This window comes from Monodelphis domestica, chromosome 3, assembly GCF_027887165.1.
Source record: "Monodelphis domestica isolate mMonDom1 chromosome 3, mMonDom1.pri, whole genome shotgun sequence".
Lineage (NCBI taxonomy): Eukaryota > Metazoa > Chordata > Mammalia > Didelphimorphia > Didelphidae > Monodelphis > Monodelphis domestica.
In genome coordinates, this window is record NC_077229.1 from 108,108,756 (window position 1) to 108,136,134 (window position 27,379).

Sequence of the window (27,379 nt, forward strand, 5' to 3'; positions counted from 1 at the left end):
TAACCATTGTCATTTTCTTCAATGAAGTTATTGTTTCTAAGATTTGTTCTTTAACTAGCTGGTTTTGGAGAATCATATTGTTTAATTTCCAATTAATTTTTGATTTATCTATCCATGTACCCTTACTAATTATTATTTTTATTGCACTGTGATCTGAGAAGGTTGCATTTATTATTTCTGCCCTTTTGCACTTGTTTGCAATGATTTTGTGCCCTAGTACATGGTCAATTTTTGTGAATGTACCATGTACTGCTGAAAAGAAGGTGTATTCCTTTTTGTCCCTATTTATTTTTCTCCATATGTCTACTAACTCTGATTTTTCTAAGATTTCATTTGCTTCTCTCACCTCTTTCTTATTTATTTTTTTAGTTGATTTATCTAGTTCTGATAGGAGAAGGTTCAGATCTCCCACTAGTATAGTTTTTCTATCTATTTCATCCTTGAGCTCATCTAGTTTCTCCTTTAAAAATTTGGATGCTCTGCCATTTGGTGCATACATATTGAGTACAGATATTTCCTCGTTGTCTAGACTGCCTTTTATCAGGATGTAATTACCTTCCCTATCTCTTTTAACTAGATTTATTTTTACTTTGGCTTTGTCTGATATCATGATTGCTACTCCTGCCTTCTTTTTATCATTTGATGCCCAATAGGTTTGGCTCCATCCTCTTTCACCCTATGTGTATCTACCTTCCTCATGTGTGTTTCTTGCAGACAGCATATGGTAGGGTTTTGGATTATAATCAACTCTGCTATTCGCTTGTGTTTTATGGGTGAGTTCATTCCATTCACATTCAGAGTTGTGATTACTAGCTGTGTATTTCCCAGCATTTTGATTTCTACTCCTGTTCCTGCCTTTTCTTCTTTCACTATTTCCTTCTATACCAATGTTTGTTTATAGTCAGCCCATCCCCCCCCGCCCCCATTCCCTCCCTTATTTTACTTCCCTTTCTTCCCCCATCCCTTCTTATTCCCTCCCTTATTTTCCCCTGTAGTCTTTTTAAAATTTCCCCCCCCTACCCTCTCCCTCCATTATATTGCTTCCCTCCCCACCAGTCCGTTTTTTTACCCTTCTACTCCCCTATAGGGCGCAAATCTATTCTCTTCCACAATGGATTGGGTTGTTCTTCCTATTTGGGTCAGTTTCAAAGTATGTAAGAGTTGAGTATTTCCTGTCTCCAACCTCTTTACCCTTCCAGTATATCGATGTTCTCCCCCCCTCCTGCCATGAGCTTCTTTGTGACATATAAATTTTCCCCCATTTGTTTCTTTTCCCATTTCTTTTAGTCATAACCTCTTTTATTTTTTAGCTCTAGTCATGTATATATATACACATACACATGTATATGTATTTATGTATGCATATATCTATATACCTATTTATGTCTTGTCCTTTCATCCTATACAGTTTGTCACTGTTCCCTCTGAGTGTAATTCTTCTAGCTGCTCAGGTGATAGCAACAGTTTTTTAAGAGTTACCAATGACCTCTTTTCTTATAGGGATACATATCATTTTAACTTATTGAGTCTCTTATAAAATTTTTGTTGTTGTTTTGTTTGTTTTTTCCCCTCTTTTTTAATTACCTTTTGATGATTCTCTTGAGTTCTGTCGTTGGATATCAAATTTTCTATTCAGGTCTGGTCTTTTATTTATGAATGCTTGGAACTCTTCTGTTGTGTTGAATGACCATACTTTCCCCTGTAAGAATATAGTCAGTTTTGATGGGTATTTTATTCTTGGTTGTAGACCTAGTTCCCTTGCTTTCCAGAATATCGTATTCCATGCCTTTCGGTCCTTCAGTGTGGATGCAGCCAGATCCTGTGTTAACCTCACTGTGTTTCCATGGTATCTGAATGGTTTCTTCTTGGCAGCTTGTAATATCTTTTCTTTCTTCTGATTGTTTTTGAATTTGGCTATAACATTTCTTGGTGTTGTCAGTTGGGGATTAAATACAAGGGGTGATCTGTGGATTCTTTCAATCTCCACTTTCCCCTCTTGTTCTAGGATCTCGGGACAGTTTTCCTGGATAATTTCCTCTAGTATTATGTCCAGGCTTTTTCTTTTGTCGTGGTCTTCTGGTAGTCCAATTATTCTTAAATTGTCTCTTCTTGAACAATTTTCTAAATCGTCTGTTTTGTGAATGAGATGCTTCACATTTTCCTCAATTTTTTCATTCTTTTTTTTGTTTTATAGTGTACTGCTGCCTTGTGAGGTCACTTGATTCTAGTTGTATTCAATCTTAAAGATTGGATTTCATCTCTGGATTTTTGGTCTTCTTTTTCCTTCTGGTCTGATTTTCTTTGAAGATTGTCTTTCATCCTCTTTACCTCATCTTTCATCTCCTTTGCCTCATCTTTCATCTCCTTTGCCTCATTTTCCAGCTGGTTGATTTTGGCTTTCAAGACACTATTTTCTTGTTTTAGTTCAAGTGCCTCTGTTTCCAGATGACTTATCTTAATTTTTAAGTTCTTTTCCCAATTGTCTTCAGCCTCTCTTAGTTGTGTTTTGAGTTCTTCCACAGCCTGTATCCAATTCACTGGGATTTCTGGTTTATCGTTTGCTGATTTCTCTCCCTCTGTTCCATTTGCTGAGTAGTAGCTGTCTATTGTAGTTTCTTTCTTCTTTTTCTATTGTTTGCTCAAATTCACCCCCTTCTTTACTACCAATATTTGTCTGTGCTCTTGTTCCTCTCATTTTCTTTGTTTTTTGGGGACTTCTATCAGTCTCCCTTCTTGGAGCTTTAACAGAAGATCTCTTGGTGTAGTCTCTGGGGGAGTGTTGTTGGGGGTTTGAGCTTCCCTGTCCTCTGGAGGCTCCTGATTGGTTTAAAGTCCAGCAGTCAATGAGGATGGGTGGGGAGCCTGGGCTTCCCTGGGCTCTGAGGGCTCTTGATGGGATTAGGTTCAGCTGGTTCTTTCGGAAGACTCAGCTTTCTGGGGGGGGGAGGGGTCATGGCCTCCCTGGGCTCTGAAGGCTCCTGATGGGATTAGTTTCAGCTTGTTTGTACTGAATGAGCCCTAAAGCAAAAAACCTCCTCCTCCACTATCTGTGTTGAGTGCCAGGAGACTGTCCCAGGTTACTTTCAAGGTAAGCCCTTCACCGGACCTGTTTCTGTTCCTTCAGAAGCTCTGAGTGCTCCTGATGGGATTAGGATCAGCTGGTGTGGGCTGAATTATCCCCGAGCCAAAAAAAAAAAGAAAAAAAAACCCAACCTCTTCCTCCTCCACAATCTGTGTTGAATGCCAGGAGACTGGCCCAGGTTTCAAGGTAGGCTCTTCAGAGCAACCCCTTTTCCGGCCCTAAGGTTTCTCTCCTTTCAGTAGCTCTGAGGGCTCCTGATGGGATTGGGTTCAACTGGTGCCCTAAAGCTGGGACCTCCCTTGAGACTCAGTTGGAAGGACCCATCCAGGGGTCTACAGGCTTCCCCCTTCTCTCTATGTTTCCCTGCCGTCTGTGTTGGGCGTCCTGGAGACTGGCTCAGGTTGCTTTCAAGGTGAGTCCTTCAAAATAGCCAGCCCTGGGGCCCTTTTGCCGACCCTAAAATTCCCGCTGCTGCCGTGGGCTCAGCCCTCTGGGTTGGGGGGGATAGGTCTTGGGACCTTCTTTCTGCCTTCCCCTTAGATCCGAGTGATCTAGGGTTTTGGCTTTTGGGGGGCTGTACCTTTTGATCCAGGTCCAGGAGGAGGGTTCCCCGGGTCTCTCCTGTTGTTCAGCTTGAATTTCGGTGTCCTAGGAGCTCTCAGGAAGGGTTTCTGAGGTCTGAACTTTCGCAGCTTCTAAGCCGCCATCTTCTCTCACATTCATTTTAAAGAAAAACAGTATTTTATTTTCCCCATTGCATGTAAATTTTTTTTCAAAACATCCATTTAAAAAGTTTTGAGTTCCAAACATCTTCCTTCTTCTGAACCTCCTTTTATCACTCACTCCCTGCCTTTCTCACTCCCTGAGATAGCAAGCAGTCTGTTATAGGTTTTACATGTGTAATCATATAAAACATTTTCCCATATTAATTTTTTGTAGAAGATATATCAGCTAAAAAAAAGAGAAAAAATGTTGCAGTCTGATTCAGGTCCATTTCTTTCTCAGAAGACAGACAGCGTTTTTTCATTATAAATGTCAGGGATTGTCTTGTATCACTGTATAGTAAAGAATACCTAGGACCTTTACAGTTGTTTATCAAGAAATATTGCTGTAAAATATTCTTCTGGTTCTGCTTACTGCACTTTGCACCAGTTCATGTAAGCCTTCCCAGAGTTTTTGGAAATAATCTTGCTCATCATTTCTTGTAGCACAATAATATTCCATAACTAACATATACCACAGTTTGTTCAGCCATTCCCCAATTCAGGGTTCAACCCCTCAATTTCTGTTCTTTGCTGCCACAAAAAGAGCTGCAGTAAATACTTTTGTATGAGTAGGTCCTTTTACTTTTTAAAAATATTTTCTTTGGGATCTAAACTTAGTCATCCTCACATTAATTTTTTAAAATTTTGAGTTCCAAATTCTCTCCATCCTGCCAATCCTCTTTGAGAAGACAAGCAGTTTGCTATAGATTATATATATGCAGTCATTAAAAACATATTTCCAAATTAGCCATGTTGCAAAAGAAAACAAGACAAAAATTCCAAGAAAAATAAAATTAAAAACATATATACTTTGTTTTGAATTCAGACTCCATCAGTTCTTTCTCTGGAGGTGGATAGCATTTTTCGTCATAATTCCTTTGGAATTGTCTTAAATCATTGTATTGCTCAGAATAGCTAAGTTAGTCACAGCTGATCATTGTACAGCATTGTTGTTACTGTGTATGATGTTCTCTTGATTTTTGCTCATGTCACTTTGAATCCGTTCATTTAAGTTTTCCCAAGTTTTTCTGAAATCATCCTGCTTGTCATTTCTTATAGAACAATAGTATTCCATCACAATCATATACTATAACTTTTTCAACCACATTCTAATTGATGGTCATCCTCTCAATTTTCAAATTTTGGTTGTCAAAATACAGCTGCTTTAAATATTTTTGTTCATGTAGGTCTTTTTCATTTTTCTTTGATCTCTTTGGTATACAGTACTACTAGCAGTGATATTATTGGTTCAAAAGGTATGCACAGTTTTATAGCTTCCTTTGAGCAGAGTTCCATATTGTTCTCTAGAATGGTTGGTTCAGTTTACAACTCCACCAACAGAGCATTAGTATCCAATTTTTTTTATATGTGCTCCAACATTTGTCATTTTTCTTTTCTGTCATATTAGCCAGTCTGATAGGTATGAGGTGGTGCCTCAGAATTGTTTTAATTTGCATTTCTCTAATAGTGATTTAGAGTGTTTTTTTTTTCACATGATTGTAGATAGCTTTGATTTCTTCTGAAAACTGCTTATTTTATCCTTTGATCATTTTTACAATTGAAGAATGTTTTGTATTTGTCTTGATCCTCTATATATTTGAGAAATGAGACCTTTATCAGAGAAACTTGCTATAACTCTCCCCCTCCCCTTCAGTTTTCTGTCTTCCTTCTAGTCTTGACAGCATTTATTTTGTTTGTGCAAATCCTTTTTAATTTAATGTAATCAAATTTATTCATTTTACACCTTAGAAGGCTCTCTGTCTCTTGTTTGGTCCCAGATTCTTCATTTATCTATAGATCTGACAAGTAAACTATCCTATGCTTCTCTAATTTGCTTATGATATCACCCTTTATGTCTTAATCAAATACCCATTTTGACTCTATTGTGATATATGATGTGAGGTATCAGTCTGTCAAAGCACTTTCCAGTTTTCTTAGCAGTTTTTGTCACATAGTGAGTTCTTGTCCCAAAAGCTTGAATCTTTGGGTTTATCAAGCATTAGATTGTTGTGGTCATTTTCTCTTGTATATTGTGTACCTATTATCCATCCACCATTCTGTTTCTTAGCCAATACCATATTATTTTTATGAATATTGCTTTTTAATAGAGTTTGAGACCTGGTAGTACTAGGTTACCTTCCCTACATTTTTTCATTATTCTCTCGATATTCTTGAGCTTTTGTTCTTCCAGATGAATTTTGTTATTTTAAAAATCTCTATAAAATAATTTTTTTTGTAGTTTGCTGTGCTACTGAATAATTAATTTAGATAGAATGGGTATTTTTTCATAATGACTTAGCCTACGCATAAGCAATTAATATTTTCCCAGTTTTGGGCTTTTTTAATGAAAAATGTTTTGTGATTGTGTTCATATAGTTCCTGGGTTTGTCTTGGCAGGTAGACTTTAAGTATTTTATATTCACTACAGTTTTTTTAAATGAAATTTCTCTTTCTGTCTCTTCCTGCTGGATTTTGTTGCTCACATATAGAAATGCTGCTGATTTAGCCGAGTTAATTTTATATCAGGCAATTTTGCTGTAGTTGTCAATTATTAAAAATATTTTTGGTTAATTATCTAGGATTCTCCAAGGGTACTATCATATTATCTGCCAAGACTGATAGCTTTATTTCCTCATTGCCTGTTCTAATTCCTTCAGTTTCTCTTTCTTCTCTTTTTTGGTATAAATAGTATTTCTAGTGTAATATTGAATGATGATGGTGATAATAGGCATCCTTGTTTCACTCCTGATCTTACTGGTAAGGCTTCTAGTTTATCCCTATTACAGATAATGCTTGCTGATGGTATTAGATAGATACTACTCATCATTTTAAGGAAAGCTCCATTTATTACTCTGCTTCCTAGTATTTTTTTTTTACTAGGAATGAATGCTGTATTTTGTCAAAAGCTTTCTCTTCATCTATTGAAATTATCATATGATTTTTGTTGTTTTTGTTATTTATATGGTCAATTATGCTAATGGTTTTCCCAATATTGAACCAGCCTTATTTATTGGTATAAGTCTTACCTGTTCATAGTATATGAGCCTTGTGGTATATTGCTATAATCAATTTGCTAGTATTTTTATTAACATTTTTTCCACTCATATTCTCAAGGAAATTTTTCTATAGTTTTCTTTCTCTCATTTTTGCTCAAGGAAGAACTTTCTGTCGGGAAAGCTGTGATTCTTGGGCAATCTGAGAGAAGGCAATGTTTGTGGGTGAATGGATTTGGGTTCCTTACTATTACATGAAAGATCCTCTTCCCTGCCTGGGCTGAGGAGAAATGAGGAGGAGTTCTCACGTGGGGAGACTTCATCCTTTTTTTCTATGTCATTTTGAAAGAGGAGATAGAACAGGGAGGTAGTAAAGTCCCTATAGGAGAGGAGAAAGCATGGATTCTACATGTGGGTGTACCTACATCTGTATGTGTTTGTGTCTCTGTGGGTATAAATGTCTCTGTGTGTCTGCTTCTGTGGGTGTGTATTATGTGAGTCTGTGTTTTGTCTGTGTCAATATGTGTATGTGTGAGCGTCTGCATATCTCTATTTATGCTCATGTGGAGTTAAGGGAAAGAGCCTGCTTGTGGAGTCAGAGGATCTGGGTTTTTTTGTTTAAACCCTATCTTCTGACTTAGACCCAATCCTGCGCTTTGGTTCTAAAGCAGAAGAAGGATAAGGGCTAGGTAATGGGGGACTAAGTGACTTGCCCATGGTCACAGAGCTAGAAAATGTCTGAGACCATATTTGAACCTAGAACCTGAACCCAAGTCTCTAGGTCAGGCTCTCAATCCACTAAGCCTATCCCATCCCATCCTGTCCTATCCTGTCCTATCCCATCCTATCCTGCCCTATCCCAGCCTGTCCTGTCCTATCACTTCTTGGCCTAGCCTAATGCAGCCTGGCCTAGCCCACTTAACCCAGCTTTGCCCAATTTAGCCTAGCTCATCCTGTCCTGACTTGTCCTATCTTGTCCTAGCCTAGTCTACTATCCTAGGCTATTGTATCATATCACAGACTCCAAAAATCAAAACCTTAAGCAAGCCACTAGCCTTCCCTTAAGCACAGTAATGTCATCTGTAAAATGGGGATAATAATACTTTCATTAACACTTGCAGCTACAGTCAGGAAGACCTGAGTTCATATCTTATCTCAAATATTTGCTGTGTGATCCTGGGTCAGTCTTTTAACCACTGTTTGCCTCAGTTTCCTCATCTTTGAAATGGAGATAATAATATCACATACCTCTCAGTATTATTTTGAGAAATCAAATGAGATAATAATTGTAAAGCACCCAACAGTGCCTGGCACATAGAAGGTACTATATAATTGTTAGCCATTATTAGCTCCCTCACAGGAGTCCTGTGAAAAAGATACTTTGTAAATGGAAAATAGATAAAAATGGGCTATTTTTCTTATTTCTGTTGTTGATACTACTATTACTACAAAATCTAGAAATAGATCGCTAGGTGGTATGAATTATTATTTATCCTTTATTAATATTGTTTGAGATTAGCTTTATATGACTAGAAAATTATTTAATTCAAAAGGCTCACTATAGAGGTCAGGTTGACTGTAGAGATGCTCCAGGGAAGCCAAATTGTTGTTGTAAGGAATGCTAAGATCCCACCCAGTGTTTGTTTTGGGTCCATCCAAAGCTTGTTTTGGGACTCCCCAAATCAGAATTGGGCTGGGAAGGGTACTGATGGGGGCAAACCATGGGTGAGGAGATAGAGAAGTCTATAGAGGGTGAGTTGAACCCAGAGTGAAGTGAGAGGGATCAGAGTGGTCTTGGCTAGGGAATCTGCCAATTAGAAGAGCATACCTCTGGGCATAGGTTTGTTTTCCTAGAAGGAAGGGTATATCTCTTATCTTCTTTGAGGCAGAGCCATGGATTAAGTGACCCTAGAAGGCCCTTTCTTGCCTTTCCCAGGCATCTCTTTTGTTCTTTATTACATTTTCTCCTATTTGACTTTGCAGTTTCATCTTGCCCTTGAAAACCATTCCCTTCCCAAAGGGTTTACCTTAGGGAGTACTTGTTTTCATTGCTGGGCATGTGATTTGTTTTGGGAGTATTGCCTTCTTTTTTCTTTTCCTCTAATGCTGGTGACATAAGCTAAGGATGTAATAAGACCTCTGAAAATCGGAATAGTTCAAGGTTGAACTTCTGACATTCTATGTTTCAGGAGGAGAGATTTCAGAAAGTTCTGAGAAAAGATGGGGAGAAGAGCTGTCTCATAGGGAAGTCTGTTGCCTGAGGAAACAGTAGATTCTCCTTTCCTCCTTCCTAAGGATCTTTAAGGTGAGACTAGAGAACCATTTGTGGTCAATATTGAGGAGGGGATTCTTGGACCAGTTGGTCTCTGAGAGCCATTCTTTCTCTGAGACTCTGTGATTGTATGACCCATGACCTGAGAATCTGAAGGAGAAGTTGACTTAAAGGCAAGCATGGTTCAAGAGAAAGAGCTTAAGAGAAGGGACCAATATCACTCAGTCATTAAGTTATAAAGCATTTGTTAAGGAGGCCAGGTGGTTTGCAAAACACTGAGAAAACAGACAAACACAATACTTGTACCTGTCCTCATGGAGCATACATTTTAGTGGGAAGAAACAAAATATAAACAATTATTATTCCTTTGGGCAGCTAGGTGGTACAGTGGATAGAATACCTGCCCTGGAGTCTGGAAGATGTGAGTTCTAGTATGACCCAGGGAAAATCATTTCACACTCCTTGTTTCAGTTTTCTCATCTGTAAAATGTGCTGGTAAAGGAAATGCCAGACCACTCTAGCATCTCTGCTAAGAAAACTTCAAATGGGTTCACAAGCATCAGACATGACTAAAAAAATTACTGAACAAAAGCAAATTATTGATTTAGTGCTAGAAGTTAGTTACCTTGGAGGCCATCCAGTCCAATCCCCTCATTTTACAGATGAAGAAGCTGAGATTTCATTTGCCCATCAACACTAGTAGTCTTGTGTCTAACTGTGATGGTGAACAATTTACATATTCCAAACTTAATCTGATACCCACATTCCACCTCTATTGCCAAATGATAGGTTAGATTCAACCTCTCAGGCTCTTCTGGCTCTAACATTGTGTAAAGTGTGATGGGAAGCATTGTGGATTTGAGATCAGGGGAGGCCTGAATCTTGGTATGTTTGTAAGCTATTAAAAAGCAAACTGAGCCATGACTTTGGGGACAGCTTACATGTAGTCTTTTGCTAACTTCAAATCACTAGAATAGATAAATGTTGGCTGCCATTGTTTTTATCATCATCATCATCATTATTGGAATTCTCAGAATTGGAATTCGAGGAATATAATTGCAAATTGTTCTAATGAGGAAGAAAAGGGCTTTTAAAAAAATAGTTAATTTGGGAGCAATCTAATTCAGTTAAGCTTAGAGCAATTTAATTCAACAGACTTAGTTTGTGCCCACTATGTGCAAGGCACTATGTGTGTCGGTGCTCCAGTTGCAGATATACATAAATATATATGTATATGTATATACATATATATTTATATATAAACATGTACAGAAATACACACAGTACATTCACAAGAATGGGAGCTGAGCCTCTCATGGAGATGAGTATTCCAAGAGAGGTTTTTTTCCCAGTCCACAACTTTATTAGGAGCTCCAGGTATATATACATGTGTACATACACATGCTCTCACATACACACTCAGACATACACACTCACACATTAAAATACACTCACACAGACCTACACATTCAAACATACACACAGTATCACTGCCATGGCAGCAGGGTTACTAGGGTCTGTGGCACCAGACACAGGGGGACCCCCTCCTGATCCTGGCCAGGGTGTGGTCCCACCATCCCAGATGGTAAGCTCAGAGCATCTGCTGGGGGTTAGAGGAAGAGGAGAGAGGGGCAGGGGCAGGAGAGAGTGGGGTGGTCAGGTCTGTGCTTTAGGAGTATCCATTTAGCAGTTATGTAGAGAATGGAATGAAGTGGGGAGAGGCTAAAAGTAGGGAGACCAGTTTGGGAAACTCTTGCCAAAATCCACTTGAGAGGTGATGATAACATGACCTAATGCAATATGAGTAGAGAGAAGGGGATTGGGAAGAGACATATCATGGAAGTATATAACACAAGTTTTGGCAGCTGATTAGATATAAGGTGAAAGGGATAGCAAAGAATTGAGGAAAATTCCAAGATTGTAAATAAAGTTTCATAAGGATGGTTTCTGTTCCCTTGACAGAAGTAGAGAAGTTAGGAAGAATGGTCAGTTTCAGGGGAACATTAATGAGTTCCATTTTTTTTATGCTGAGTTTGAGATACTTACAGGCCATCTAAGTAAACATCTAGTAGTCAGTTGGTGATATGGGACTATAGATGAGGAAATAAGAGGGCTGAATATCCTATATCCCATATCACCAACCAATCATCACAGAGCTAGCTGGTCACTGAACTTATGGAAGCTGATAACGTTGCCAAGAGAGAGAAAGAAGAAACATGATTTAGCAAAGGAGAATGAGAATGAGTTGTCAGAGAACTGGGAAAAAAGTATCAGAAAATCTCAGGAGTTAGTATCCAGGAGAAGGAGATGGTCAACAGTATCAAGTGTTGCAGACTGGTCAAAAAGAATGAGGACTAAAAAAAGCCATTAAATTAGTGGGACATGAGGAAGTAGAAACAATGAGTGAGACATTTTCTAGAAGTTTGGCTGTGAAAGTAGAAAAGATAGAAGATAGTAGCTTGAGAAGATAGCAGGTCAAGTAAAACCTTTTTAAAGATGGAATAGGTTAGGTATATTTATATGTAATGGTAACAGGGAAGGAGTCAGTAGATAAAGAGAGATTGAAGATTAGAGAAAGAGAGAAGATGATCAGAGAGCTCAGTTTTTAGAGGGAATATGATAGGATGAGATCAAGAGAAGAAATAGAGGTGAATGCTAGAGGAAAACCAAAGAAAAGACCCCTGCTGCTTGGGATGGTCTAGATGATGATAAGAAATGACAGATAGAAAGAGAAACTTCTTGTGGTCAAGAAAAAAATATCCTTTGAACTGGGAAACCACAAATGGTTAACAGAATTGAAATTTAAAATAGAAATGGCAGAAGAGCATCTAGCTGTCTTCAGTGTATTCATATTACCAGGCTTGGAAGCAGATGAATTACATCCTCAAATACTGGAAAGAAGACTGCAAAATGTGATTGATGAGTTGCTGTCAGTGGTCTTTGAAGAGAGCAGAAAGAATTTCAGACAGGGATATAGTCAATAAGGGCAGTGTTGGTGGGACTCTGTAAAATTTTCTATATACTTAAAAAGAAAACAAACAAGCTGTATGTACCTGATAGATTTACTTTTTCATATCCAATCACCTTTTTCTGCCCTTCTTTGTATTTGAAAATGTCCTGATTTGTTGATGACTGTCCAATTTATAATAAAAAATACCCATCATGGTGAAAAGGAGAGACACTCACAATACTAGGAATAGACAGAAGTTGTCACAATTTTTTAAAAAGGGAAGAGGTTGAATTCTTTAAATTATAAGCCATTGAGTTTGACAATTTCTGGCAAAATTTGAGACTGAATTATTAAAGGGATAGTTTGGGAGCACTTAGAAATGGAAGTGGTGATTACTATAAGCCAGCATGACTTCATCAAGAGCAGACCATGCCAGACTAACCTCATTCCCTTTCCTGATAGGGTAACTAAATTGGTAGCTCATAGGACTGCTGTAGACATAGCAATACCTGAATTTCATCAAAGCATTTGACAGAATCTGTCACAATATCTTTGTGGACTAGAATGAGATATATAGGCTAGGCAGATAGGAAAATTAAGGTGGATGCATAACCCTCAAATGACTGAACTCAAAAAATGGTGACTAATGGATTGATTTTGACCTGGAAGAAAGTCTCTGGTGGTAACTTCAGGATTCTGTGCCTGTCTGTTCAGCATTTTTTTTGTCAATGACTTAGGGAAAGGTTCATCACATTTTTAAGTGACACAAAGTTGGGAGAAATAATTAACATATTGGGTTACAGAATTTTTCAAGTCAGCAAATGTTTATTAAGTTCTTTTTTGTTAGTGGCTTGTCTCAGATTAAATGGAGGGAAGTTAAGTATTAGTAGACAGGAAAGATTCAGAGGGACCAGATTGTGAAGAGCTTTAAAAGCAAAACAAAAGATTTTCTATTTGGTCTTGTAGGTAATGGGGGACCACTAGACTTTATTGCGTAGGAGAATGAAATGACCAGACATGAACTTTAGGAAGATTGCTTTGGCAGAGGAATGCAGATGGGTTAGAGGAGGAAGAGACCTCAGGTGGAGACATCAGTTAGAAGAAGGCTATTGGGATAGTTCCAGTGTGCGGTGAGAATAGCCTGCACCCCAATGGGAGTAGGATCAGAAGAAAGGGAGGTATGCAAGAGATGTCATAAAGATACAGATTGGATATTTGGAGTGAGAGAGAGAAAGATTGAGACACCTGGGTTGTGAGCTTGTCTGATTGGCAGGATGGTGGTATCCTCTAGAGAAACTTCTATAGGGAAGCTGAGAAGAGGAAATAGTTTAAAGGGAAAGATGAGTTCAGTTCTGGACATGTTGAGTTTAAGATTTCTCTGGCTTATAAATTCAGTTTGAAATGTCCAGTAGTCATTTGGAGAAGTAATAATTGAATTTCTGGGAGCTCATGAGATTGTGAATTAAAATAGAAAAGAAGAAGAGAGGAGAGCCTAGGACAGAGCCTTGGAGGATATCCATGGTTAGTGGGAGTGATGTGGAGAAGGATTCAGCAAAAGGAATTAGAAGGAATAGTCAGACAAGTAGGAGGAAAACTAGGAGAGAATAATGCAATGATATCAGGATCCCCAAAACTTTAGACAAGCCAGAATATTGGGCCAAATCTAATAAAGTTGTTTTTGGAATGCCTGAATGCAAAATCCTGCACTGATGTTCAAGTAATTAGTTAATTTTCTGTTTCTCTCTCTCTCTCTCTCTCTCTCTCTCTCTCTCTCTCTCTCTCTCTCTCTCTCTCTCTCTCCTCTTCCCTCTTCCCTCTTCCCTCTTCCCTCTTCCCTCTTCCCTCTCCTCTCTCCCCCCCAATGTACTGGTCTTCTCCAGTGTTGTGAATGGCACAAAATGACTACATTTAATAAACCTGCCATGCCATCAGGAAACTTTCTGATTGGATGACAGTGGTTGAGCTCTATCTAACTTATTACTAGGGTACTAGAGGGAACCCAAATCAGAATACTGAAGAATTATTAATTCAGGACTTGGAAGAACCTCAACCCCTTTATATTGTAGATAAAGAAATTAGCCTGGGAAATGAAGTGACTTGCTGAGCCTTTGCCTTCAAATCTAATGCCCTAGTTATGTGGAACAGTGGAAAGAGTGCCTGATCTGGAATCAGGAAGCCTGAAGTTCATATGTGACCTTAGACACTTAGTAGTTGTGTGACCCTGGCCAAGTCCTTTAACCCCATTTGCCTCAGTTTTTTCATTGGTCAGATGAGCTGGAGAAGGAAGTTGCAAACCACTTTAGTATCTTTGCCAAGAAAATCTCAAATGGATTTGATAAGAGCTGAACGCAACTTAAATGATTGAACAATCACCACTGCCCTTTGCTTAGGACTCTGCTGCCTTATTAGAGAAGACTTCTTCTGTATCCAGGCACGATTTGGACTGTTTCTTGAAGGATGGATTGCTCTGTAATCTTGAAATACCATAAACAAGGAAACTATTGCTGATATTTTTTCTGTGACTCAGAGGACACCGAATATGAAGTCAAAGGTTTTGGTTTTAGATTCTGGCTTTGCAAGTCACTTGATTTCCTTGAGCCAGTTTCCTTATTATATGAAGGAATTAAAAAGAAGTCATCTGAGTCTCCTCCCAGCTCTAGATGACTGGTGCTTTGACCCTTTGATTTGGGCTCTCCCTAGCTTCAGTAAGCAGTAAGTAAATTTCATCACTATAAATCATGGGACATCATGAGTCCAGAAGACTCTCCCTTTCAGTGTGATTCAGAGGCTGTTGGCAAAGATGGGTGGTGAGTATGAGCAAGCCGCAACATGTTATCAGTGACCACTTGCATAGCACAAGAGACTAGAAGACATCATCCAGGTCATGTGTATTGCTGGAGGAGAAGGTGGGTCAATGACAGTGAGAGATCATGAATGGACTGCTGAAGCACTGAACCCATATTGGCAAAATATACAGGAACCCCCAGAAGGTCTTTAGTGCACTGATCCTCTTTAGAGGATTTGAGGGCAGACACTTCAGACAACAGTAGTCACCCAGGATGAGAGGCTAGGGAGGAGTTGTGATGTAGGTCGGCCTAAAGTCTAGGAGTTCATGGATCCATTGAAATATAGTTAATATTACTCTGAACCCTCAGGACTTTCACTTCCTTGGGATGTTATAAGGAAGTTGAACCCAAGCCCTTTGATTTTTCCTAAAGATCCCTCTGTATAAGTTCTTCACCTGGGGCCTATGAACTTTCTTTAAGAAAAAAATTGATACCCACATTCCAATAGAATTCTTTTTATAATCTTTTTAATTTTAATTTGATGCATTTAAAAACATAATTCTGATAAGGGGTTCACAGGCTTTGATAGACCATTTTTGTATCCCCAGTACTTAGCATAGTGCCTGGTGCACATAGTAGGCACTCATAAATATATACTGATTGATGTGTGATTGACTGCCAAATGGCACTATGAGAAAGGAAGGCACTCCTGCACTAGGGCTTGAAGCTTTTTTCCCATTCTACATCTATTCTTGCTGTGTTCTCAAAGGCTCTTATCTTGGCAGCTTGAAAAGAGCAGAAGATCATTTTTCTCATCTGTAAAATGTGGGGATTGGTCTAGATGATCTTTAGGGTCCCTTTGGCTCATAGTCCTATGATCATCTTTGGTGTAGAAAAAGAGCCAGGCAGCTCCTTGGACCCTTAGGCTCCCTGGGGCCAGATACCCTGCTGTGGGGCTGGCAAATGGGTTGGGTAAAGTGGCCAGTTGTGGGCGTTTTCAGCTCTTCCTGCTTCCTCCTTCTTGCGGTAAACAGGATCTTGGCAGGATTCCAGTCGAGGCAGGGGCTTTTTGGTAGAGAACAAATAGCCCCCTTCACACTGCCAGCATCCCACTGGAAAGGAATGGGTCCTGTTGCCAGGGGATTGGGATGAAGCCTGTCTCCCCCTGAGGAGACTGAAGGGAGATAGTAGGTCAAGCCAGCTTCTTGGTATCTCCAGGATGCTTGGCAGGTGGCCGAGGATCAGGGTGAACAGGCCAATCCAGTCTCCCAGGTCATTGTCTGGGCCCGCCCCTCCATCCCCTTTCCTCCCACTTGGCCCAGTTGGGCCTTCCTCAGGGGGCTTTCATAGATGCAGCTTCCGCTCCACCCCTTAGGCCCCAGATGCCAGGCTTCCACTTAGAGGGTACCAGAAAAGGCCTTTCAAAACTTCTATGATTTCCTTTTCCTCTCCAGATACCCAATAGACCTCTCCCTCTTGCCACTTCCCCCTCCCCATTATGACCTGCTTTACTATCATTTGACTTAAAATTATAGTCTCAAAGCCTATCATATATAGGAATCCTAACTCTTTTTTTTTAAAATATATTTTATTTGATCATTTCCAAGCATTATTCGTTAAAGACATAGATCATTTTCTTTTCCTCCCCCCCACCCCCCATAGCCGATGCGTAAGTCCACTGGGCATTAGATGTTTTCTTGATTTGAACCCATTGCTTTGTTGTATTTGTATTTGCACTAGAGTGTTCATTTAGAGTCTGTCCTCTGTCATGTCCCCTCAACCTCTGTATTCAGGCAGTTGCTTTTTCTCGGTGTTTCCACTCCCATAGGGGAATCCTAACTCTTACATTGTTCTTACCTTCAGCTTCTTGAAAAATTTCAGTGATGGGAAATTGATCACATCCCAAGGTACCCCATTTTACTTTGGGATAAATGTGCTGTCATATCAGAAATATTTTTTTTTCCTTTTACAATTGAGGGGGACTCTCTTCCTTTAACTTGTACCCATTGCTCTTAGTTCTCCTTTCTGAGACCAGAAACAACAGGTCTTCCTTTCATATGCTGGATATTGATTTCCTACTTTAAAGCCTGTCCTTGATGTTTCCTAGTTGTACGGCAGGAGCATGGGCTCTGGAAGGCTTTGTTAGCAGAATGTACACTTTGATAGGGGCTACCCAGTAAGAAAGGTTAACGAGGATGAACCTGTGATGTGCTGTATGTTTGGCATTTGTGGAATACTGGAAAAAATGACATCTAATTTTGTAGAGCTGCAAGACTCTGGAGAACAGGGCAAATGTGCTCTCCTTTAAAAAATGGAAGAGAATGGTAGCTGCACACTGAAATCCAGTGAGCTTGACTTTGATTCCGCAGCATGTCGTCACATGGATTATTTAAAAAATGGTTAATGAACATTTAGAAGAAGTTTTTAGAAAGAACCAGAACAACTTAATTTAGAATTAGATCATACCAGGCTTTATTTTTGAGGGGAGGTTTACTAAACTACAAGATTAGTTATCTTTTAGGATTCAGCAATCAAGAAATGATTTAGATATATTTTATCTAGCTTTTATTGTCAAGATTTAAAAAAAAATGTTACTCTGAACTTGGTGAATGTCAATAAACATGTACATTTCTACATACCAAGAACAGACAAAGAAGATTATATATCATCCAGCTTTTGATAAGGCATCTCATACTGTTAATGTAGAAAAGATAGAGAGGTATGAAGAAAACAAAAATAAAATCTAATAGATTTAGAAATGACTGGCCATATTCCAGGGGTTATCATTCATGGTTTCTTGTCAGATTGTAAGGAAGTCTTCAATGGTGTGATTCAGGATTCTATGCTTAGTCCTTTGCTATTTTAACATTTGTTTTCATCTTGGGTAAAGGCATAGATAGCATGTTCCTCATATTTGTGAGTGACAGAAAGCTAAGAAGAGAGCTAACATGTTAGGATCCAAAAGCAATCCTGATTGGCTAGAACATTGGGCTGACTAATATAATGTAATATAGTGGTGGTAAATGTAAAGTTTCATACCTGTGTTCTAGAAATCACTTTCACAAATACAAGCATTACATAGTTTTTTTGGTTTAGGAGGGGAAGGCTAATGGGATGTTTGAATCATATTGCAAGCTTAATATAAATCATTGTAATGATGAGACAGCCTAAGAAACTGATTAAACCTCAGATTGTTAAGAGAGAACAGCTTCTAGGAATCAAAGTTCTACTAGATTATGACCTGATTAGATCTTATCTGGAGTATTTTGTCCAGTTTGGGACATTACATTTTTGGAAGTTCATTGAAAAGCTAAAGAGGAACCAGAGGAAGAGATCCAGGTCAGTGAAGAATCTTAGTTACATTCCAAATGGGGATTATTTAAAGGAATTGGGGGTATTTAGGTGAGAGAAGAGAAGATTCAGGGAGAACATGATCACACTCTTTAAATGTTTGAAAGGCTGCAAAGTAAAAGGAATTAGACTTGTTCTGTTCAGGCAGATTATGGGGCAGTGGGTAGAAATTGCAAAGGGGTAGCTTGAGATAATATAACAAAAAACTTCCTAATAATCAGAGTTGGGAAGTTGATCCCAGGGCATGGTACCCTAGATGGCTCCCAAAAGGGAGCATCTCTCATTTATAACTCCTCAGATTACTTTACCCTTTCACCAGAATGCTCTAGATTCTTGGTGACATTTTTTGACTCAACATCAACAGTACAGAAATTTGTTTTTTTCTAGACCCCTCTGCCACATTTTTGTAATGATGGCAATAATAGATTTTTAAAAAAATATCTCAGCCAAGGTTGAAACATTGCTACACCTGAAAAACTTGTGACAAGTATCCATTAGCTTCTAAGTTTTTTTCTTTAAATGTCATATAGCAAGTTCATGAAAAATATGATAGTGGGTTTGTTTTCTATTGTCATTAAACGGGCTATTATAATTTGGGGATATTGATGCTTTTAGAATGTGCATTACATGTTGTACTTTGTTCTTTATAAAAACAAAACAAAACTGTTACTTTGCACTCACTGTGGATCATGGCCAGGTTTGAAAAAGGAAATGGATCTCATTTTTTGGGTGAAAAAACCTTTGTACTCTACCTTTCCTTAGCTGACACAGTGTGTCAATGATTGTAAGCTATATATTATTTATTTTAAAAAACTTATTATTGTTTTTACTTGCATGTGAAATATGTTATTTCAGTTTTTTTTCTCTCCCTTTTGTATTTGAAGCACATGTCAACAGTATTGAGAAGATTTTTCTTTAACTTTTTTGATTTTGCAGCAATATAAGTTTAAAATCTATTTGTCCTGATGTCAATGCATACCCAAAAAGCTTTAGACTATAAAAATGATGCCATTGATTGTTTAAAAAAAATGAGACTTTGCTTAATGATTCTGTCTAATTCCAGGAGACGGGAATACAAAAAGAGCCATTGTATGGTGCCAAAGAAGCACAAAGCTACTTGCATAGTGCCAATAGAGCACAAGGTCAAAGAGACCAAACAAATCCTGTGTGGATTGATAACATTCTGTGCAAAGAGAGTAAGGATTTAATCATGTGTGAGACTTAAGGTTGTGGCTGTTTAACATGTGTTAAATGCAGGTCTTCCTTATACCACACACTATGTAAAATACACAACATCAATTATTTGGCTCCTACCTGGCTCCTATAATCTAGTCCTTATTCTGTCTTCCATTGTGTGGCAAAACTTTCTATAATCCTGGCTGCTGTTTGGGTAAATGCATAATTGCTTAAATCACTTTACTTGGGCCCTGATTCAAGGACCTGTTATAGGTTCATTTTTTCTTTACTTAGAATTTTTACACATAAGACTTTGATAGTCTATATTTCATCCACAAATTATTTTCTCTTTTATTTGGATTTTTTTAAATTTTTTAAAATTTCTCTTGCCAATTGATTCATATACCTCATAATTCAGCCATGCATTCCTAAGTGATCCCTGTGTTTTTCAACACCCTCTTCAGGGGGGAATATATTAATATTATTATTCTAAAATGCAAAGTTTAAATTCTTTTTGAGAGTAATTTTAGGATAAGAAACATGCTACCTCTTCAAATCCTGAAAGTGAAATGTTTGGAGAAGGCACCATGAAGATGCCTCCATAGACCACACACTTCACCAGAAGATCCAGAGTGAACGTTGGAATGTGGTGATTTGAACAGTGTGGTGTTGAATGCACTTGGTTTATTATGTATACTCTCATGCCAAAGTGGACTTCCCCCTAATTAACTTTTTGTCAATACGCCTAGCAATCATTGGTTTTGTTCCCTTTTCCTCTTATCCTCAAATTATTGTAATTTCAAAGTTGGTAATGTTTACAAGACTTTCACGGGTTTCAGGGAGGAATGTACAATTAAAAATCTGTTACCCTAAAAAAATAACTATATTTCCCAGGACCCCACTGATTCCCTGTCATTACTTACTTTCTGTAGACAGAGGATATAATGTGAGGACGGGCAAAGTCCCTCTCTCTCTGGCATGATGCAGCAAACATGGTGGCAGTAATAAGCTAAGCATGGGGATTTTGAAATGACTAATCAGCCATGGGCATGTGGTCTTTACTTTGTATCCTCTTTATTCCTTGAGTTCTAATGATCTTTAAGAAATATTTTAAAATATAAGATTTTATTATTAAGATTTAATTTTAAATTTTTACAAGACCTAGAGACAGGAAGTCCTAGGTTCAAATCTGGCCTCAGACACTTTCCAGCTGTGTGACCCTGGGCAAGTCACTTAAACCCCATTGCCTAGCCCTTACCACTCTTCTGCCTTGGAACCAATACACAGTATTGATTCCAAGGTGGAAGGTAAGGGTTTTTTTTAAAGTATTTTAAAGCAGTCTTCTTATATATTACTCCCACACACATATTTTTTGTTCCAGTTTTGCTACCTCTTGACTCTTCAGTGAACAAGATACTCCATCTCTTAGCTTTGGGAATTTTTCTGACATCTACCATTTCTGGAACACTCTTCCTTCTCTGCTGTGACTACTAACTTCTCTAGCTTCCTTTAAGTTCCAAATAAATTCCACCTTTTTATTGGAAACCTTCCCCCAACCTCTCTTAATTCCAATGCATCCCTTCTTTTAATTATTTCATATTTGTCCTGTATATAACTTCCTTTGTTTATGTTTGCATGTTTTCTCCTCTATTAGAGTATAAGCCTCTTGAGGGTAGGGACTGTCTTTTGCTTCTTTTTTTATCCACAGTGCTTAGCACTGTGCCAGGAACATAGCAGGTGCTTAATAAATATTTATAGATTGATTGAGCTAGGTGGTTCAGTACATATACTGCTGGGCCCAGAGTCAGGAAGACCTAAAGGGAGTCATGAAGAATTGGACATGATTGTAATAATTGAACACCAATAAGTACTTTAAGAGTCAGAGATAAAGACAGCTATCTTTCCAGATATGGAGGTAGTCAGTACAAAGAGAGGGATGTCATTAATATGAAATAAAGCTTAAAATAAAGTTAGCTTGGAATTTAGTGTTTGTGAATGAACACAAACTTTTATTAAGTGCTTCCAATGTGCCAGCCACTTGGTTGAATAGATATGAAAGGATACAAATACAGGGAAACAAGGCAGTTCCTGCCATCAGGGAACTTAAATTCTAATAGGAGAAGGCAACGCAAAGGAGAGCTTGAGTAGGAAACTGGAGAGGGAGGGGAAGACTATTGAGAAATGTCAAGGTGGTGTGGTTCTGAGCAAAATAATGAGGAAACTCTATGTATCAGAGCCAAGAGAAGTTTCAGGGATGGAATATCAGTAGAATATAGAGTGGGTTTATATGGTTTAGTGGTAGTGGTGGGGGTCAGAATCAGTCTGAAAAGGTAGTTTGGAGCCAGAGTGTAAAGGACTTTAAAATTCAAACGGAGGAGTTTGAGTTTTTATCCTAGAGAAATTGAGATTCACTGAAGCTTCTTAAACAAGGGGGTGACATGTCCAGACCAGTACTTTAGGAATATCATTTTGGAAGAAGTGAGGAGGATGGACTGGAGAGAGGAGATAATGGAAAATAGAACATCAATTAGATTATTTATTGTAATGAAGACAAGTAGATCAATTAGATGATCAATTACCTATCAATCAGGTTGTTTCACTTGTCTAGATGAAAGGTGATAGGGACTATAAATATACTAGTGTGGTGGCTATGGGAATAGTTGAATCTACATGATTTGATACCTGATTGGATATGTGGGGTCAGGGGCCCAAAGGTGTTGAGGATTCCTCTATCATTACAAATCTCAGTGACTGAAATGACTGAAGTGATTAGTGGGAGGATACTGAGGTTTTCTTTGGATATGTTGAATTTGAGATGTCTATTGACTACTGATGGGAAGAACAATTTCAGTCATAAAGATGATAATTTAACCCAAGAGATGAGATGAAGGGGAGAGACAGAGGGAGAAAGAAAGAGAGAGGGAAAGAGATAGACAGATACAAAGAAAGACACACACACAGGGAGGTAGAGACAGATTTAGATAGACAGAAACAGAGACACAGAGAGTCAGAGAGAGGTGAATGAGAAGGGTCCCAGACTGAGCCGTGAGATAAGAGGGGGACATAGATGATGATCCAAAAGAGGAGAATGGGAAACAACTTCCAGGAGCCATCAGACAGATAGACATACCAGGAGAAAGCATCAGAAAAACTTGTGGACAAGAGTATTGTGTAGGCCTTTTTTCTCTATCTCTGCTTTTACCTAACTAAGTAATTCTAATGAACTATAAAAATCCAAGGACCAGAGTCCTAATTTTACTATTACAGTATTCAGGAGGAAAAACAGTCAGTTTAGTTAAACAGGAATTTGTTAAATGCCTTCTAGATGATAGACTCTGAGGGTGCAAGACAAATAAGGTCATAACATCTTAGATGTAGAATTGGAAAGGACCATAGGAGCTATATAAGCCAATATTCTCATTTTAGAGATGAAGGAATTTAGGGCCAGAGGTTAAGTGATTTGTCTTGGGTCATATATCTATTAAGTGTCTGAGGTAAGAGATCTTCTAGGCTCCAATTTTAGAACATTAGCCACCATCAAGGAGCTGCCTCCCTCTAGGCAACAGTTTGTGCTCTCAAAGAGCTTATGTTCTTGGGAAAGGAGGAAAAGAAGGTCCACAGGAGGAATAATACACTTACATACTTTGCATTATCTTTCCTTAAAGAATGTAAATTCTTTGAGGTCAGGAATGGTTTAATTTTTTTTTCTTTAATGCCCATCACCTAGCATAAGGCTTTACACATAATACGTGTTTATTAGATGCTTGTTGATTGATTTATTAATGGGTAGTAGAAATGAGAGAGAGAGTAATGGTGGGGCAAGGGAGATAACAGATACCATGATCTGGTCATAAAGGTGTATGGAACAGGAGAAGGAATTGCTTAAGTGGTGACAACAGAGGGAAAATCTGGATATGGCAGTGAGTCAATCAAGTATTTATTAATTATTATTATATTTATAGAAATGTTATTATTTATCATTATTAAACAAATATTATTCAATATTTATCCTATGCTAGTTGTTGCTCTCATGAAGCTCAAAATCTAATGGAGGACTACATACAATTATGGACATACAAGATATATAGATTAAATTGGAGGGAATCTCAGAGGGAAGGTCTATCCGTGAGTGTATGTGTGTAGTAGGTGGAGGCAGCAGAGGCATGTCTGCTTCTCCTCTTGACCCATTTTTTAAGATTAGAGGACTAAGAGAAAGTCCTAGAGCTATATTGGAGGGATTGGCTAGAGTTACAAGGCCTTTGGGGACAAACTAGGTTTCTATGATTACAAGAATATGGCAGGAGAATAAGAGCATGTCTCATATGCAAGGCAGTTTATTAACAATAAAGAATAGGGGGTTCCAGAGGATACAGTGGAAGGGGAAGGAAGAATGGGAGAGGGACTTGGAAAGGGGCAGGCTGAAGTGAATAGGGATTATTAGGGAAATGGGACCAGTATCTGGGGAAGGGAGGTTTTGCCCAGGTAGTCTTTGACTCAAATCACAGAAGAGGAGGAAGGGAGGAGAAGGAAAGGTTTACTAGTAATAGGACAGAGATTGCTATACCTTTCCTTATTCACTCCTTCTGATGTTTATTTGACTTCCTCCCTCTGAGGTGGTAGTGGATCTCCATTCCTAGGCTAGGTCATGATGGCTTGCTAACAAGAGGCTCAATGTCTGGGTCCTTGATGGTTATGGAAGCCTGATGTGACTGAGTTGATTTATTCCCTCTCCTCATTTAGCAACCTGGGAACCACCTACATGGGGAAATAGTAATGCTGTCTCTGTGGGGGGAAATAGCCAGCAGGCCTGTTTGACTAGAACAGAGAGTATTTGAAGGAAAATAATGTGAAATGGACCTGGAAGGTATATGGGAACTAGATTGTGGAGGGCCTTTAATGTTAAGCTGAGGATTTTGTATTTTACCCAAGACCTCCTAGGGAACCTCTGAAGATATTTAGGTAGGGGGTGACATGGTCAGATTTGTGCTTCAGGAATATTAATTTGGCAGTTGTGTGGAAGACGGAATTGAGAGAGAATACAATCAAAGTAGGGAAACTAATGTGAAGGTTGTCACAGTAGACCAGGTAAGATGTAATGAAGTCATGAACTAATGTAGGAGTGGAAGAGATCTGGTCATATATCTGTTCACTTGCACCTTCCCTTAAACTCTCTTTTCCTATTCTAAAACCATTCTGAAACAAAAGTAAGAGACCACTTCTCACCTCCACAGGAAGCCTTCCTTGATCCCTCTACATCCAGCCTAATCTTGCCCTCCTGTGATTTTTTTAATTCTTTCTTTCTTAGAATCTGTTCCAAGGCAGAAGAACAGTAAGGGCTAGATAATTGGAGTTAAATAAATTGCTCAGGTTCACATCTAGGAAGTACTAGCTATACCTCCTGAACTCTTAAAATACTTATTATCTGTCCTATACATTGTTCCTGACCTGTTGTTGCTTTGGTCTTTTCTTGATGGTGAGCCCTCTTTCTGCAACCAGAATAAACTTCCAGTCCAATCCAGTCCACATTTATTAAGCTCTGTTATGTGCCAGGCACTGTGTTAAGCACTGGGGATACCATTAATAAGAAGAAGGATAGACCCTGCTCTCAAGGAGCTTATCATTTAATGGAGGAGAGGGGAGACAACACACAAAAGGAGGCAGAAAAGAGGGAGAGGACAGAATATTGGTCAGAACCAGCTCAGGGGCATCTTGATGCTTCAAGGAGTTGATGCCAGGCAGGGTAGTAGATGCAGAGTGGAGTGAGCTGAGAGAGTTTCTGCCCTCTGTAAAGGGAAGCATTGGGAGGAGTTTGGTACTCTGCCTTCTTGTGCTTTGGAGTGAAGAAGTGGCAGGACCTGTGTCTTCTTCCTCTGTCTTCCTTCTTCAGCAGCTAAAAGAAGGATTTGATTCAGGGGACATAAAGGTGCTTGGTATTACTTATTCACCCATCCATCCATTCATATTTATTGAATGTTGTTTCTGTGAAGGGCCTTGTGCTCTGGGCTATGCAGAGACAGAGATGAATTAGATGTGGTCCTGGTGCTCAGGGAGCTTGTAATATAGCAGAGGAGGCAAAAGCAGGTGCTATACTTTATTCATTTCTATCTTCTATGGTGTTGAGCACAGGGCTGGGCATGCAGTGGGGGACAGGAAATGTTAGTTAAATGAATGAAAGGACACACTTGAAAAGATGTAACAATATAAGATTCAAATAGAGATGCAAAACAGCAATAATAGAGATAATAATAGGCTGTCACAGCTGGAAGGGGCCTTACATCATAAAATGTCAGACTTATAAGGGACCTTAGAGCACAGAATGTCAGGGCTGGGAGGGACCTTAAAACAGAGACTGTCAGATCTAAAAGATGTCTTAGGAAATAGAATATCAGAACTGGGAGGGATCTTAGAGCAGACACTGTCAGAGCTATAAGGGGCCTTAGAATAGAATCTGGAATGTTAATCCTATGTTTTTTTTTGTAAATTTGGGGTACTTTTGACATACCCTTTCCCTTAAGTATCTCATCCATTTTATTACCATGATCTATTGATTCTATCACTAAAACATCTTCAGAATCCACTGTCATTTCTTCCTTATTCAAGAGTCCTCCTACAGAGCTTCCTTACACCCCTCACCTCTCATGAGTCAGAGGTTATCATAGCTTTTTACAGGTCTTTCTGCCTCCAATTTCTAACTTCTCCCAACCCCTACAGTCTGTACTTCATAGCCTTGCCAGAATACTCTTTCATAATCTCATATTTGATCGTGTTATTCCTCAAAAACCTGCAGTAACTTTCTTGTTCTTCCTATTAAAGTTCTTTCACAGTCTTCAGTCTAGGACCTAACTTTAATTATTTGCCTTTGTACATCTTGTTCTCCCTTGGCCATGCTTGTGCTTTCCTGACTTCTTGCTCTTTGGTCTCCTCATACCTAGAATGCCCTTTCTCAGCTCTACTTATTGACTGTCTACCTACCTTTGCACAACCAAAATGCCACCTCTTCCCAGAAGCCTTCTAGAACCTTCACATCATTAATAACTTTGCTTTGGGGAATTCACATTGGACTTTTATTTTGTGAACTTTTGGTAGATTTAGAGCAGCATCCTGGAAGAGTGGGTGATGAGCCAGGAACCCCCCCCCCCATGACCTTGGGTGACCTCATCCATCCATCTCTCCAGGTGCTAGGCAACCAGCAAAAACTACAAATTACCTAGAAGACATTCCTCCCTGAGAGCTCCTATTGTCAGGGGGGTGTTCCCCTGGAAGCTCCTTTTGGTAGAGGTAGTGAAAGGAGCTCCTGTGAGTGCTCCTATTGGTAAAGGGAATTCCTCTGGGAGATCCTATTGGCAAAAGTAGTTTCTTACTGGGAGCTCCAGTGGGCAGAGGAAATTGCTCTGGAGCTTCTATTGGTGAAGCTCCCCTGGGTGAAATTGGTGAAATTCCCCTGGCAGTTCTTATTGGTAGAGGTAATTATTCTCTAGGAGTTCCTATTAGTAGAGGGAGTACCTCTGGGAGTTCCTATTGACAGAGGGTGTTCCTTATTGGGAGCTCCTTATTGGCAGAGGAAATTCCTCTGGAAGCTCTTATTGGTACAGGGATTTCCTCAATAGGAGTTCCTATTGGTAGAGGGAGTAGCTCTGAGAGTTTCTATTGGCAGAGGGAGTTCCTGACTGGGAGTTTCTAATGGCAGATGAAATTCTTCTGGGAGCCCCTATTGGCAAAAAGAGTTCCTGTGGGAGCTCCTATTGGTAGAGGGAATTCCTTTGAGCTCCCCCTCTGCCAGTGAAATCTCAGGTGGAGACTAGCCCTCATTGTGCTTTTGAGTTCTCTATGTTGCTGGTATATTTACTCACTTGGCTCTAATCTATTTCAGAATGTGGTCTGTAGCTTAGCCAAATTTCCTTTCTCCCTCCCCCAGCACTGAGCATGTGTGTTCATAGTGTGAATTTTGTTGGTTTGTCATGAAAGGACCTTAGAACAGTGACCCTAGTAAGTATGATATTAATCT

General features: G+C 39.0%; 1 protein-coding gene across 4 annotated transcripts in view; it reads left to right on the top strand.

Annotated features, from left to right (window-relative positions):
• The window catches only part of TSNARE1 (t-SNARE domain containing 1), a 298,847-nt gene that overhangs the window by 54,546 nt on the left and 216,922 nt on the right, over positions 1-27,379 (top strand). For 2 of the 4 annotated variants that reach the window (XM_016431917.2, XM_056820748.1), the window contains exon 3: positions 9,029-9,144. The exons of the other annotated variants lie outside the window; for them this stretch is intronic. The gene's annotated coding sequence lies outside the window, so the exon portion shown is untranslated. The remainder of the gene's footprint in view (positions 1-9,028; positions 9,145-27,379) is intronic. 4 annotated transcript variants of the gene reach the window in all.